Here is a 17,616-nt window from a genome sequence, read left to right on the forward strand (position 1 = left end):
ATGTAACTTATGAATGTTAGGCATTTTGCCCAAGCAATAAGTGCATAACTAAGACAATAAATGAATAACTAAGACTAATAACTAGGAAGCGTGCCTGTGGTGGATTGACAACTGGTGGTCAACTTGTAACACCAGTATAACAGAATCAGCATAGTGCTGAGTGTGGATGACCCACCTGTGGATCATTACCACCATAAAAAGGAGAACTGGAGAGGAAGTATGTTGTAGGTTATCCTGTAGCTATTGGTTCCCCTGTAAGAGTTTGTCAAGCTTCTTTCCTGATACAAACATGTCTGTTCTCATCTGAGGAGGCGCTCAAGATGTTATTGTCACTGAGACTGACTGTGTTTCACTTTGGGGAAGCTCTGATAACTTTACTTTGATTATAGCTTCCTGGCTCCAGAGAAGAAGATGGCAAGCTGTTCAGTTTCCTGGAGAAGCTTGTTGCACTGGGTTTCTGACATAAACTCAGCTATATAGAGAAGCTTGGGACTTGTTATCACTGATGATGGCTATGGTACTTCTCATGAGAGCTCTGATCCTTATTTTGGGCAGCAAAAGTACATGACCTGACTCAAGTACATGACCTTTAGCCTACTGGTGTGCATGATCCTTCATTTTGCTGGCAGAGTTTCTAGCTTCCACTACTGATTCTTGGGCCTTTCCAGCACAAATCCCTGAAGCAGACTTAGGTGAGTAATTATTGTAGGCTCCAGGACTCCAGTTAGACTCATGGGAGACATTGTTATGGGCTCTAGGTTTTCAACTGAATTCATGCAAGAAATTGCTATGAAATCCAGGCCCTCGGCTGAATCCTTGGGTCTTAGTGTGTGGACAGATTTCCTATATTTCTTGTGTTTGACTCCATAATGATTTAATAAATTATGTGTTCTGTATTAAGTCATTTTCTTTGCAAAACCCAATCTATAATGAAATGGGATCACTGCTGTGATCTTTTCTGCCTGCCTGTCTTAACAGTCTTGGAAATTAATATGGAAAGGGTTTGAGAGACTGGTCAAGAGATAGCCTCTGTATACTGAACACTATGTTGTAGACTCTGGATTCTGGAACAACAGAGTGCTGGTGGAAAGGCTGTGAGTCAACATGAAGCTCAGGAGGCTTCTACAGAGAAGGACTGCATTGGCTGCTGGATCCCAGGTATTGGGCTTTGGTAGAAACTTGGCCTGCATTTTGCTTGTATTTAGAGATATTATCTGTGTGGCAGAAAAAAAAAAGTCAGTGCAATCTACTGTTGGAGACTTGGCCTGCATTTTGCTTGTATTTAGAGATATTATCTGTGTGGCAGAAAAAAAAAAGTCAGTGCAATCTACTGTTGGAGTGGTAGCACAGTTACTGTTGAGAGCTTTTGGCCAGATCTACATTGGAAATTAAGAATCAAGTGCCAGCAGAGTAATTTGAAGCACTGGGCCAGATGGAAGTCTCCAGTGGAACTCTGGGTTGCAAAGATGACATGGAATAGAACATGGCTGTTGAGAACAGAAAAATGGAAAAATGAACTGAAGTCTTTCATTTAAAGGAAGCATATTTAAATTTCAGGAGATTCCTGCTTTTCATTCTTGCCATGTCTTGTTAAAATTTACTGAGAAGCAAGGACTGTGCTTGTGTTAGCACTGGTATATGATTGTAAAATTGTTTTTAGGTATATGCTTGTAATTAGGTTGATTAGTCAAATACTATTGTGGTTTTAACCTTGAATTTTAGTCAGCCTTTGAATATTTCACTTTTTTTGTAGGAATGACCGTAATGAGAATTGTATATATGTAAATGTTATATTAATGTAAATCTGAATAGACCAAGAAATGCTAACTTTTCAAAATATGCCACTAGAGACTATGAGGAAATGGATATCATTATCAAGTTGACCAGGATTGGATTGTGGTGGATTGACAACTGGTGGTTGAATTGTCACACCAGCTGAATTGAATCAGTATGGTGCTGAGTGTGGATGATCCACCTGAGGATTGTTGGCAAGATAAAAAGAAGGAGAACTAGAGAAGAAGAAGAAGAAGTGTTGTTGTTTGTCCTCTGTTGTTGGTTCTTTTGTTGCCATCATTCTCATGGAGGTGTTTTTCAGAGGTGAGCTTACAGAGTTTGTATTTGATTCATGATCAGTGTTGGTATTATGTGTGTGAGTGCTACACCCACCTTGGGGCAGGCAGTCTACAATATTATAAGGAATGGAAAGAATCTGCACACTCCCCACTTTTTTGCTCATTGCTTTTGTTGTTTTCTCCTGCCATGAACCATATGCCCTCTGCCATAATCTACTTTGCCTTAAAGCCAGTTGAATATGGATTGAAATGCCCACAACCTGCGAGCTAAATAAACCTTTCCTTCCTTAATTTTGGGTGTTCTGTATTTTGTCTCAGAAAAGAGAGAAAAGTAACCAACACAGTGCCAGTTTTTGAAAAGCTCCTGTCTTCACCATTGCCTCTGAACATCTATCTTCAGTTTCTTGAGCTTTACTACATGTTTGGTTGGATTTTCCAGTGAGATTCTAGAGATTTGACTGACATGCTGCTCAGTTCCTCTTGTTCTGGGATTGAGCAGCTATTGGATCATCCAACTCTTCTGAGTGCAGATGGCCACTAAGGTCCTTTCCAACACTCATCTTATATATAAGTCTGCGTAATAAATTCCCTTGCATAATTATACATGTATTTTCAAGTGATTCTATTCTTTGAGGAATGTTAACTAAAATTTGTCTACATGATATTCTGGAAAATTTAGAATGACATCACAACTATTGTTTCCACTATCTCCAATGATAGGCAATTGCTGAAAACACAGGATTGCTTGTATTGTACTTGTTTCATTTATAAATATTTATGTGCTTTATTACAGATATATTTACATAGAATTTTATTCATTTTCAGTAAATTGTTTCATTGAAATAAGTCCTATATAATAATTGGATTTTTAAATATTTATTAGAATGTAAATGGGGTAAATGTATAGAGTCTGAACAAGAACATCTGTCAAGCATTTGTATTGTGTGTTCTTTGGCAACATATTTTTTTTTCTTAGAATGTGAGCTTCTTATTACTATATGATATTTTTATATATTAGATATAATATATGTAAGATACATGAGACCAGTTTTCTATATAACAAGTTTTCGATAAGTAGCAGGTATTGAGAATGCCTTTATTGTTGTTATTACAGATTATCATTAAATTCAAACTGTTGCCAGAATTGGCCTCTATCATATAATATTTCCATGTATTCATAAAGAAGAAATAATGCTAATGAATTAAATATGTCAATGTTTTTTGTGTTTGTTTTGTTTTGTTTTTAGTATAAGTCTTACTATGTCGTTCAGGCTGGTGGAACTATACTAACCAACTGATACTAAAATTAAACTTTTTAAAAATTTTCACTACTTTGAAAATATATTAGGTAATATATTTCTATAATACCAAACCTTGGGAGGCTAAAGCAGGGGTATTACCAATGAGTTTGAGGCCAGCCTTCCCTGCATTGTAAGTTCAAGGCCTGAACTACATAGAAAAATCCTGTCTCAAGTTCGAACAAACAAACAAACCTTGTCTCCTTTGTATGAGAAATTGAAAGCATAAATAAAGTCTAAAATGTTAGATATCCCGAAATGGGAAGATATTGTTCCCAAAGAAAAAGGAACTGTGGTGGATGAAAGGGGAAAGGATAGTAGAGAAAAGGAAAAAAAAAAATACAAGTCAGTTATACTATTAATTCTCCTAATTCATATATCAGTTTGAGAAATTTTTATGTTAATATCTTGCAACTTGAGCAACTACTTAAAAAATAATAGTATATAACATATTATTATTTTCCTATGTCTTTGCTATGAAATTTTGTTTCAGTTTTTTTTCTGTAAAATAACAAATAATAAATTAAAACAGAAAACAAAAAAAAAGAAAATATATGAGGCAAGAGTCTAGGAAGAGTGAACAGTTAGCAAAAAAAGAAAAAGATAGAGTAAGGTATGACAGTGCACAGGAGCAGGATAGAACTAGAATTTTAGCTGCTTTACAGTGGTTTCCACTCATGTTGATATGCAAGTTTTTTAAATTAGAAATTAACAAACCAATGTATAGATGAAGATAGTATAGCTCCAACAATTAAGATACATTTCCCTAGATCACAGAGGCAGTAAGTATCAAAGGCAGATATTGATCATGGATATTTAGAAAACCCTTAATTTGTACTTTTCCTGTAATAAGATTTATGTTCAAACTAAATATTAGCAACATTGTCATTTAAACTCTAAGAGGAAATAGAGATATATGCATCAGAAATATCAATAGCTACTTGGACTTAAGAAATGACCGTAGGCTTATTATCTTACCAACAATATAAAATAAAGCTAATATAATTTAGTGAAAATAATTTTTTAGCATCAAAATTTGTCTGAGTGTGACTTTTACATAAGGAAATTTCCCATAGAATAAATATTTTAAGTAAAAACATAAAAAAATCTATTTATAAAACATAGTTAGGACTATTTAACAATAGTAACTACAAATTAAAATACAAATATTAAAAATTGAAAGAATTAGTGAAATATAAGAAAAATGACTTTTTAAATTTAAGTAATTTTGAGATAATTATTTTGAGATACAAAATGAAGTTGAAAACAAAGAAATTCAGTGGTATAAAATCTAAAAGAAAAAGAACAGACAAAATATACCAAACAATTAAATTCTGAGGAAAATATATACATCTCAGTGGGAGATTTCATGAAAACTAACAATCAATTTATCTTTACTTTGATGCAATTGAAATCAATAACATTATTTTTCTCAATATTTCTAATCTGTAACCTACAGAATACAGAAACTTGAAGCTATTTCTAAATTGTTCATTCACTTATTCAAACTTGTTTTGATTATTGATTTCTTTTATGCACATGTACTGTGTAGGCTCTGTTACCAGCAAAAACAAATACGAATATGAACTCAATCCCAAAAGTCCATGAGTTCACTGAAATTAAATGTAACGGTTTGATGACATAAACCTAGGTCTCTGAGTTATAGAATAGCATCAGTGCTTAATAGGGATACAACAGATAATAAATTCCAGAGTAAGCAAAAAATTAAGGTATTATTTGGGACTACCATTTGTAGAGAAGGCATGACGAATGTGAAGATCTTGAGAGAGCTGGGAGTGTAAGTCACTGGTAAGATGTTTACTTAGCATGTATAAGGCCTTTGACCTGATCCTTCAAACCATAAGGAAAACAGAGAAGAGAGAAAAGGAAAAAACGTTAAGATCTTGGAAAATAAACTAGGCATCCTCAAAGAGCCATTAACATTTCATAAATAAATAAATAGATAATGTTTTTGTCTCACAAAATTATAAATCTAGTAGTGACCTCATTGTCACTTGATTGAAAAGTGAATTAATTATTCAGGATCACAATAACAGCCAATCAAAAAACCTTTCAGTGATTTACTTATTCTACAAATAAATAGGCATTAACTTTGTTTTTTTTTTTTTTTTTTTTTTGAGTACCAATCTTGAAAGATAATGATGTAATATTTGGACAGATAGACTAGGGTTTTATTTTAGTGATGCTAAGCATCTATTTGAAAATACAGGATTTAATGAATTAAGAACCCAAAATACTATTTCCAATGATGATAAAGATTAGGCAGATGAGAAACAGGCTGATAAACCAACGTATTTTGAGCTCTGTGGAATAAGCTACACAGATTGTGCCCTACAAACTCCACACAAAGCACAGTGCGAATGTATTTGAACTTTAATTGAAAGGGTAAGTACTGCTGAGTAACATAGTCACCCAAGCACTTATAGATGCTCTGACAAAGTGTGTAGCATAACTCGTGCTCTGTGAATGAGAATCAGCAAAAAAAAAAAAAAAAAAAAAAAAAACAAAAACACAGTTTGTAGTGGGCTGTGGACAAATGACAATGGTGATTTGAATGAAGTCCGAAAGAACAAGATGACTACATTCAAGAAATACAAGTGTCAGGACTTATCAGTTGTAGGGACTGAGGTGTAGAATATATAAATGCTCAGTGTGTTATTAACTGAAAGTGATCACAATGTTAAATACAGAAATGTGGTAAGAATATTAAAGATTTTTTTCTTTTTTGGTACCGTGGATTGAACTCATGACCTTGCACTTGCCAGGGAGGCACTCACCCCCCTGAGCCAAACTCTTCTCCTTTCTTTTTCTTACATGCATGTGACATAAAACTCCTAAATGGAAATAGCTAGTAGACATATTCAGAAATATACAAAACAGGCTCTTGATATTTACCGAAGATTTTTGACAATACTTTAAAAGAAATTCCAAAGGGAAGATGTTCGCAACATAAGGACTATTTAATTTCTAGACATACATTAGATAAGTGAACATCAGATTTCGCACACCAGCTCAATCGTGGAGTTTATATTAACATTGTGACTGGTAGGAAGGTTTTTCTATTCTCAGTCCTTTATTTTGACCACTGATACACAACCAAGGTACGGCTTCTGGTACCATTCCAGTAGTTATCTATTATTGTAAGATTTTGTATGGTTCCCTATCTATTTATTTCAGGAAGTATTGGTTTCTAGGTTTGGTTTTGTTTATCTACAATCATGCAGACCTTATTTAGATTTGCCTTTAGTTGCTTTGGATGACTGAGTCCTCCTTTTCTATTCATCTACTTTGTGACCATTAAGTGTGGAGATGTTTGTAAGTATGCCCAGAATATATCAGTGCACAAAATCAGTGCATTTCCCCCATGGAACAATACATTTTCATTTTATTTTCTTTCTAGTCTATATTTCTAATCATTCTCTTTCTTTTTGGCAGTAAGTCATTCATATTTCTTTCAGTCCCAATCTCAGGATGTTCATTGCTACATCAAGCCATATACCCTAAATCTCTTTCTAGATGATTTAGTTTAGGGGATAATTTTCTGAGGGATCAATGCACACACATAGATTGCTTTTTGTGTACCTGGTGAAGAAACACAATTATGGTGCAAAAAGACTACAGGAGGACCAAATGATCAGAATTCAGTTTTTAAAATAGAGAAATGACAACCTTGATTCCACAGAAAGAAGTGAGTTTTGGTAGGCTCTGCACAAATAATATTGAATACAAATTAACATTTCATATTGCCATACTGTTTTACTTATCAAAGCATTGACATCCATGCCATTTTACCACTTTTAATAATTTTATGAGGTAAGAAGGCATGACATGGTTTTCATTTTAAAGTAAGCATGGTAGATTAACTAATGATCAACTTGTAATACTCAAGTAAACTGAATTAGTTTGGATAGCCCACCTGAGGATTTTTACCAACAGTGTAACAGGAGAACTGGAGGGCAAGATGGTGTGCTGTTAGTTCTGCTGGAGAAACTTGTCATGCTGGTTTTCCTGATAAGAACTCAGCTATTCTCGTTGTTGGGGGAGTTTGAGTCCTTGCTGTCTTGAGGATAGCTGTTGTTATCTTTGGGGAAGCACTGGCTTTTATTTTGAGCATTGCTTTCTGGCTCCAGTGCAGATCTCTCACCCTCATGGTCCAGATCCTTAATCCTGCTGGCAAAGACTTTCTAAATTCTACCACAGACTTTTGGGACATTTTAGCACAAATCCTTAATACAAACATGAATGAGATGTTATCACAGGCTCTAAGCCTCTAGGTAGTCTCATGGGATGATCTTTAGGTCTTCAGCTGGAGACTTGCAAGACATTTCCATGGGATCCAGGCCTTCTTGTTGGATTCTTTGGGTCTCTTATGTGTGGAAACATCTCTTGCACTCCTCTGCATTTGACATTTTGGGTGAATATTATAAAATAGGCCTATAAATTATGTGTCCTTTATTAAATACATTCCCTTGTAAACTCTGACTACAATAAGGAAACAAAGTCTTAAGTAATTCAGGAGGTTTTATGTCACTCATGGTGGTACTAAGAGATCTGATCTCTAGGTCTGAGTTTTAGTAACTAGTTGCTTTTGAAAGTCATAAATAATCAGAGAAACAAGCAGATTTTTAAAGATAGATTTCATAATCAAGAAAATGAGAAGCTATACCCTAGCTTATGCAAAAGAATAATTGGTAGAAGAGGGATACGAATTTTATGTCTTAATTCAAAACTCATCCAATGCATCACTTCTCAATTCTCAAGGCCAATTTTTAGGCTTTGAATATATATCAATGGTGAATAGGTCTAAAATAAAACATATCACAGGAACTGCATGGAAAGATGGAGAAGAACAGTAAGAGAAATGTCAAATCTTAAAATAGTCTCATGAGCCCTCCCAGTACAGGAACAGGTGATCAAGATATTGTGTCAATAAGATGAAAATTTCATGGAAAATACCCCATTCATATGTGTAAAATATGATCGATACAGTATGAGTGGTCTGTTTCAGGAGCTGAGATATATGGGTTTTTGAATAAGACAGTTAAATTCAAAGAAAGAAGAATGACAGGAGTAGACTTTGTGGAGATACACTGGAAGAATTATATAAGATCCTTTCTGGATATGGAAAGATTTTAGGCTAAGCTTCAGTTTTCTGAAATGGTTTCATTCTCCACAGTGCCTCAAGCAAGCTGTTTATTAGTATTTCCTTACTAGCTGTGTGCCAAAACAAATGTTATTATTTCGTTCACAAGCTTGTATTACTCATGCCAGATGAGTGAACAAATTATGGGTTAATATGGTGGATAGGAGACTCACCAGTATGCCAACTTATCAAAATGATTATTTTTATCTATTTTTGCTTTTGTGTGGTTTCTATAGAACTGGAAAATATATTTCCATGTCAGACTCAAAAAAATGTAGAGAACTAAAGTAATATGGTAGAAGGTTATGGTAGAAGTGAAATGATAAAAATGTTTTCTATCTCTAAATGTCCATCAGCATACCGGAAAATACGTGGTTTTATTATAAATTCATTTTCATTAATACTCTAAAATCTGGGGATTTTTATAAAGAATCAATGCAAGTAATGATCTTAGTAAAGATATCAGTTTTAAATTCAATTCATTAATCAAATTTTTCATAAGTGCTAGTTATGTCCCGGACATTATACTTAAAAGTAGAGACACAGATGTGAACATAGGTACAGATTATGCTGAAGATATTATATTGTAATAAAGAGAAATGTATGAAAAGAACAGGACAAAAATGTTTTGTAAGACATTTTCCGATGTGAACTTATTCCTAAAATGCAGCTAAAAAAGGATTTATTCCTGACTAGGGAAATCAGCAAAGGCCTCATAAAATTCAGACTTCAGGTGAAGATATGAAGAATAAGCAGGAAATAGGCAGAGCTACAAATTAGTAGCTTAAACCTTGCAGCAAAAGAGAACAAGTGCCAGAATTTCTTCATAAAAAAAAAAAAACCTAGGATGATTTTAATATTTTTAGATACTGTTACAAGAGTCAGATTGGTAGGGAAAAAAAAACTGTTAGAAGCTATAGAGGCCATCTCTTTTAATATGTGCAAATAAATTTAAAGTATATCTTGGAAGCCATATAGAGATATTAAAGGAGTTTAAAATTAGGAATAACTTCCAAAATTTGTTGAAAGGAGCATTTTTTTAATGCTGAAAGTGAATTATTGAAAGACAGAGAAAGTAAACCTTACAGAGAGCAGGTTAAAGTATTCTTAGAGATTAGTCTTTGGTTCTAACTCAGATCAATGTAGAAAAAAATCTCAAACTACAAACCTGACCATGAATTCCAAAGGAGAAATTTTGTCCAAATGAATCCAGTCTAAGTGAGTTTACTTTTTGTATTCTGTCTTGGGAAGAGAATCATTGCTGCCATTCAACAGTCACCACATCTGATGCGCAGGTGGGAGAAAGATAACACATTTTGATTCACAGCAGTGTTAACCTAAAGCTCTTTGCTTGTTATTTTGAGGGCTTAAACGAAAATTTAAATTTCATAGTGAAGTGGTTATTGAATGAAAAAGAATCTCACTAATAATACTGACATATGTGTGTTAATGTTAGTGTAATGAGAATTATTTTATCTACTTATATGTAGTTTAAATTCCTTTGCTCAATTTTTAGAATATCATGATTAATCTAAGACTTGCTTGTTGTCATTAATTTCATTGTTATATCTAAAAGTGATTATCTTAAGTGTTTTAATAAAATTCTTCATTTTAGAGGAAATATTGTATGTTACTACTATTAACTTTTATTGGAATAACATCAATATTTGAGTAAACCAGATAGTTATTACTATCAAGAAAAAATTATGATAATTTTTCCTTTAAGGATCTGTAAGTGAATCAAATGTCATTATGTTCTGGAAATGTCTTAAGAAGCAGACATTAAAGGAAAAGTTGCTGAGGTACGTTAAAGTGAAGGATGCTTAAGTTTAGGACCCCTTGCTAGCTTAGCCTTCTTACATTAAAACTAGCAATGTGTTCAGCTGATCGTCTTTTGATTTAAAATTTGATTAAGTGCAATGTGGAAATTATGTCTTACCTACAGGTTCTCATCACACCCATTACATCTGTCTTCCAGTCAGGTACCATCATGGCTGTTAGCACAATGAAGAGGGATTACACAGGTCACCAGGAAAAATTGAGGTCAGTGAAAACAACATGAAATGTATAGCCTGTGACTAAAATAATATATCAGTGACAAGCTTGTTAACAAGGAACATCAATTCAGAAAATTTTGATTAGTTATTGAAAGAAAACAAGCAACGCACACCCCCACAAAGTCAAATCTCATTTGGGAATGAAGCTTGATATTTTCCTAAAATTTGCAGGTATTCTAAAGATGTTTTGGAATCAACCATAATGACTTGGGAAGTAGAAATTAAAACAGAATAAATAAATAAACATGATATCAAAATGCACTATTTTATGTACTGAAAAATGTCCAAACTTTTGTGAAGGAATGATCTTATATCCAAAAGTCATAAACCCAAAGAACAAATTACTGTGAGTCTGTTCATGAACATAAGTATTACGCCATTTCTTTGATTTAAAAATTCTTACTGACATTTGTTAATTTTAAAATTCCTAACTTGTCATGATTACTGATTAGAAGTACTCCATTCAGTTTCATACTTGTCTTTAGTTCTTATTTTATACTAAAAGGGCTTTTAAAACTATGTTTGGATTGCTTATGACCATACCACCCTGAATGTGCCTGATCTCATCTTAAATCACTTTATCATTAGACCATGTACTATTACATTTTCTTTAAGCTTTCAGCACAATACCAAGAGCTGCACAGAAAATTCTTCAATAAGTGATGGTCATTGAATTAACAAGAGGCCACACGGATGCAGCAGTGAAATGTTAAGAGAGAAATGACAGGGATGTAGCATTCTCATCCTTTTATATGAGTAAAGCAGCATGAAATTAAGCAGAGAGATAGCTCAAAAATTACTCCTGGCTCTGTTAGTACATTTAAGAGTGTTTACAATTGGAAAAATTACCTTCATACTTTATTTGACATGCTAGTTGTTGACAGGTACCAATATCTTTAGGAAACTAACTTCTATGAGAAAAGAAAAAAAAATATCGTTGCCTTTGCTTTGGATCGTGAGAGGAATTCATGTGATGTGTAATGGGTAAGGGAAAAGAAAAAAATAATAAGGAAAATGTGTGTATAGGAAAATTGAGAGGAAAGAAAATGGTAGTGACAAATTGGATTAGATATGAAGTGGCTGAAATTTTTCAATAATACAGAGGCTGAAAATTATCTTAATGGTGAAATGTCCTATTCTTTTTGAAAAATACATTACTGAAATAATACAAAGTGTTCTGTCTTTTATCTAACCAACCCAATGCTTTCCCAATCATGAAATGTCAGTGGAGTCTGTCATACTCAGAATGCATTGTGAAAAATTGCTTTTGCCCCTTTAATTCAAAACTTTGTTGAATTTTATATGTGTATCAGAACAAGGAATTGAAAACTGAACATGAAGAGGAGGAGTTGAGAAAATATGCAACTTCAGAATTGATAGAATTTTAGAGCTCTATCAAGATTTCTGCAAGACAGTGAACTGGAGGGTTTCATACTTCCCTAGATCGTCATAGGGAGATAATTCTCTTGGGGATCTTGCTAGTTCATAAGTCTACTCTTTCTCCTTTGCTGAAGCAAAAACTGAGGAAGGAAAGAAATACAGGAATGAGAAAAAATTGCTGAAGAAAGTGAAGGAGAAGTTAAGAATGCAGAGCAGGTGTTCACCCCTGTGTGAATTTCTCATAAACGAGTTCAAACTTTCAGATCCAGCTCTCATCCACGTCAGCTTCTGCAAGTCCTGCCTCATCTTAGGTGAGCCAGTAAAGAAGGACAGAAGGGAAAAGTAGATCTTGCTATGAAGATTACAGGAAGTTAGGATTTAAGGATAAAAGTGAAATGTTTTTGAGATACTGTAAAGTACGTTTCAATTGGATTAAATGGTGAGAGAAGAAAACAGAAATTTACCTACAAGATCAAGAGGAGGAGAAAGATCCAACTTAGAAACACTGAGTGAGAAGTAATTCTGTGAGTTAAGATAAAGGGCAAAGAGATACGATACTGGAGTTTCCAGATCATGTTAGAAAATAAATGACTAAGAAATTTCAAAATTTTTCTTGGAAAATTATTCTAATAGTCATGCTAAGATAAACAGAAATTGAGTTATGTACTAGATGGCTTAAAAATAAAATTAATTTGAGTTTTGTTCTAGAAGACTTAAAAATGACTGACTGAGAATTATGAAAGTCTGAAAACCAGCAAAGAAGAAAAAGGATGAAAAAATAATAAATTTAATATAAAAATACTAAAATCTAGAACTAATTGACTGTGAAAATTTGGCAAAGAGTTGGGAATTGTGTTAAACATCTTCAAGAGCTGAGTAAAAAAGAAAAATGAAACAGAAAAAAAGATGTGGCATTTTTATGAGTATTACCCAGGTATAAAGAAATATAAATTTGAGGCTTTTACAGGTAAATGGATGGAACTTGAGACATATTTATAAGTCAAAAAATTGACATGTATAAATATTGTATTTTCTCCCTAGTGCAAAAAACTGAAAGAGTAAGATACAAAATGTTCAATATATATTGTGAAAATTAAAGGCAAACAAATTTCTCAAAAAGAAATAACAGCATAGACAGGTAAAAGGAAATAGAAAGAGAAAAGAAAATATATATATATATATATATATATAGTCAGTTAATCCAAAAGAACAGTTTGTGCTTTCATTGTTCAATTGTTTGATTATTTTTATGCCTATATCTTATAATCTGAACAACTACTTTGATGAAACAATATGCAATATATTAACCAATGTTAATTATCATGTTTTGAAACTCTGTATAATTGTTTTTCTTTTTACATTTTTAAAATTTTAAAAATAGAAGGAATATGAGCTCACCAAAGAAGGACAAAACCGAAACAGTTGAAAAATTTTAAAGAAACTCCTAAAGTATAATTGTCTCTCTACTAGTGAGTATAGTACAGGTCAGCATGTATCAGGTGCTTCAACTGTACCAAATGGCCTCAGCTTGAAATGCTTAGTAATGTATGTAGTCTCTACAGTGTAATGGCAGAGTAGGTACTCCTTATGTGGCTATGAAATATGCTCCATCTTCCCAGCAAAATTATATCATAACTTGTGATTATCTTATATAATATCAGATTTGCCCTTAGAAAATAAACTCTTCAAGAAATTCAGGTCTTGAGAAAGGCACAAAAGAAGTAGCACATTTAGATAAATAATAGCCTTTGCCAATGTTGACTGATTATAAAATTGTACTTAAAGAAAATAATTCCAGAGGTTTAAATTTAACCCACATAAAATCATTTAAATGTGCTTTAAAAATTAATTCATGCTTTTGTGGAGAAAGCACAAACTCTTTATCTCATTTGTTTATGTATTAAGTGCATACAGTGTTAACTGATCTAACACAGGTGGTTTTATTAGAATCCAGTGAGATACCTAAAGAACAGTGAAAACAGGAATGAGATATTATAAAAAAAGAAATTTTAAGTTCAGATGACAAAAAATATATGTGCATGTCTGTTGTTACTATTTATTGCCAAGAACATGAGAACATTGATCTTTTTTATAGCAATATGTAATTCAAAATCTTCTTTTATTTGCTATAGATATAAAGGTATAAATTTATTTTTCCATTTACATTCCAGCAAGTTGAACTTGTGAGTACAAATACAATAAAATGTGTGTTAATTTCCACCATCTCTTCAAACTGGCATTTCTATTACTTCCCAGTCCCGGGATTTTTAATTCACAGTATTTCACATTAATGTTAGACTTGCTGTAGGGTTCTTTCTTAAAACATCAAATGCCTTCAGGAAAAGTTAGCTCTCTAGCTTTCTGAAGTATTACTCATTTATAGCACTCAGAATGGAAGGCAATGGAAATAGCAGAATGCAGAACCACCCAGAGGCAACACATCTTAATTCTGAGTGTCAAAAGCATACGACTAGCGGCTGCCTTTCTTACTTAGTGATGTATAGAAATTTTTTAATGTCCTTACAAGAATGGTTTTTCCAGATTACCCATATTGTGTATAAGCAAATAGAGTTTGTTTCTACTGATCTAGGAACATGAAATCAAATTGCTTTTTTGAATTACCTTTTGAAAATGGCACTGAATTCTTACATGCAAAGAAAAACATACACATAACTGCATAAAAATAAGTCCCATGAAACACTTTGAAAAATATAAGGTTCTTTGATATAGAATTTCTCATTCTCCAAACAAGCTTTTGAGTTATGCAGTGCTAGAATTGTGGTCTCTTAAAAAACGACTTGGCTAAAATACATTGAATATTTAGTAAGGGACAAACACAGATGTTTGAGATTTAGTAGAAGTTATCAGTAAGCAGTTTGGTTTAAACATTGAAACAGTCTGATAGAATAATATGGATGGTGGGTCAGGATAGGTGTCTTTATGATGTATCATACAATGATGTGATATACAATACTACACCATACTCTGGAAATGATTATGATTACTTTGACTGTATATATTTTCCTCCCTCGGACACATATCAAATATTTCTGGAATGAAGGCAAAAGTTTTGCACTTGCTGGTACAGAAAAGAAGAGAACATAGACAAAAACACCTATCTAAAATTTCAATCATTAGCTTTGTGTCTTTTGAAAATGTACTTCATTTCTCTGAAACTCCATTTTTTTAATTCTTTAAGTGGAAATAACAATGCTTTCTTCCTATGGTGGTTGCACAAATACAGCGGCAAAAGAGACTGAGAAATATGCATCTTTTCTTCTTTTCCCTCATAGCATCCCAGTGCACAGAGCAGCAGCGATGAAACCACACAGTCTCTAAGAATGTGTCTCGGGATTCTTCCCCTATCTCACAGTAATGTATAAATCTGGTATATATGAGAAATAGAAAATACTACACATTGTAAAGAGAAACTTTGCATTAGAGCACTGAAAATATCCACTACATTTAATGAGTATGAATACTTAGACTTGATGAATTGTACCATTTTGCTTAGCTATAAAATTACCATCTCTCTCAGAGTTTTAATAACTATAAAAAAATCAGACACAGAAAGTTAAGTGTCACATGATTTCTTTTGTATAAGAAACTTAAGTTATAAATACTTTAAAGAGCAAAATAAAAGACTGAATAGGGAACACAAAGATAGACTTTGTGGGGTGGAGAAGGGATCTGGGGATTGGAAATAGTGGGGAAGGAAGAGAAAGAGAAGTAAAAAGATTCAATATGTGGTATATACATGTGTGAATTTCCTATTAATGTGCTCATTTTTTATTGAAAACATGGAAATGTAAATGCATATCTATCATTAAAAACAAAAAAGTATTTTCATCTATCTTCTGATTAATAATTCAGATAAGTTATGTTTATTTCCTGCTCAGGAAAACAATGGGTTAATATTGTTGACATTATTGTGGTTTCATTCAACAATGAGTTGAATTTTAATGAAGCAAATTATCATTTTTGACCAGTTGCATTGAACTCATGTGAAGCAACACATAATATTTCATTAAGACATTATCTATTGATGTATGATCTCTGCCTGCTGATTGATACATAATACTAGCCACTTTTTAGATTGACAACTTTTTAAGGTTTTAGAACACATATGTAGTATACAAAGTTAACATTCTTTTTATTTCCTTTCTCCATGTTATGCAACTGCTTCCTTTTATCACTGGATCATCATTGCTCATTTTCATTATTTTTGTTATTGTTCGTTCACATTTGTAACATATAATGATTATATCCACTTTGTTTTTATGGTATGTGTAGATGATGTATCTTTTTTTTTTTTTTTTCCCTTTCCCCTCACCCCTTTCCCTCATCCTCAGTCTTGGAGATCCCTTTCCATTTGGAAAAGATCTTTTCCCTGATTTATTGTATGAGACTTTGATATTACTTTTTACTTGTATTTGTATCACTAAAATGAGAAAAACTACACAACATTCAAGATTTTCTATCTGATTTATTTCACTTAGTATTATATTTTCCAGGTGAATACATTTTCCTACAAATGTCTTAAATATATCCCTGTTTATAATCAAGTAGTATTCCATTATGTAGTGATACCACATTTTATTTATTTATTCATCTGTTGATAGACATATAGGCTGCTTCCAGGATTTATCTAAGTTGCACTGTTAATACATTTGTATGCCTTTATCACTATAATTCAATGTCTTTAATTCTTGGGGAAGATTCTCAGAAGAAAAATGCCTAATCAAATAAACTGTTTTTAGATTTTTTGAGATTTCTCCATACTGATATGCATAATGGTTGTATTACTAGTTTACATTCTCACTAACAATGTAAAAAGGATTTTTCCTGCAGGCAAATCAACATTTGATATTATTTAATCCCATAATGATTGCCATTCATTGTGGGATAACATGAAATCTTAGTGTTGTTTAGGTTTTCATTTCTGTAATGCCCTGAAATGTCCATGTCCAACATTTATTTTCATATATTTATTGACCATTATTGCTTCTGAAAAATGCTTTTCATTTCATTTGTATATGTTTTCATTGGATCTTTTATTTTGGATAGTATAAATTCTCTGAGTTCTTTTGATATTATCAGTATTAGTCCTCTGTATGAGGAAAATCCGTCAAAAACTTTTGGACAAAGGAAAACAAATGAAATTAGTCACTTTCTTGGGTATATCTAATGGTTTTATATTTCCAGACCACATGCAGAGAACACAGTTTCCCTGCTTCTTCCTCTTATTAACTATCTGTTCCCATCCTGCTTTTCTTGATTATGTGTGTCATCCAGTTCCCTGTATTCAATGGGGTGGCCTTATCATTTGTACTGACATATCAATGTAGGGGAAGAGGAGATAATTTTTCTAGATACTTTTTGATAGTATAATTATAAGAACGTCTGAAATTCGTAACATAAAAGCTTCCAAAGGAACGCAAATTGGATTTAACAGAGTTCTTGTATTTTGAGTCGAAATAAAGCCAAACAAATGAACTTTTTAATAACCAGTATTGTTGAAACTGGTAAGTGATGAATAAAAAAAAATAAATTGATTCAATATAACTTTTTAAAATTAAGTTTAGTGTCTAAATTATCTTTGAGATTTGAGAGAGAGAGTTTGGGCTTTAGGCCTCAGGTGTAGT

At 32.7% G+C, this 17,616-nt stretch overlaps 1 long non-coding RNA gene across 1 annotated transcript; it reads left to right on the forward strand.

Moving 5' to 3' along the window:
- Positions 1–239: 239 nt before the first annotated feature.
- Positions 240–16,753, forward strand: LOC134471496 (uncharacterized). The gene is made up of 5 exons (XR_010040945.1): positions 240–692; positions 1,055–1,158; positions 1,849–2,097; positions 10,480–10,577; positions 15,265–16,753. It is a non-coding gene; the product is annotated as an uncharacterized LOC134471496 (long non-coding RNA).
- Positions 16,754–17,616: the final 863 nt, after the last annotated feature.

Source organism: Cavia porcellus, unplaced genomic scaffold, assembly GCF_034190915.1.
Source record: "Cavia porcellus strain 051 isolate PalLab524CR breed Dunkin Hartley unplaced genomic scaffold, mCavPor4.1 scaffold_18, whole genome shotgun sequence".
Lineage (NCBI taxonomy): Eukaryota > Metazoa > Chordata > Mammalia > Rodentia > Caviidae > Cavia > Cavia porcellus.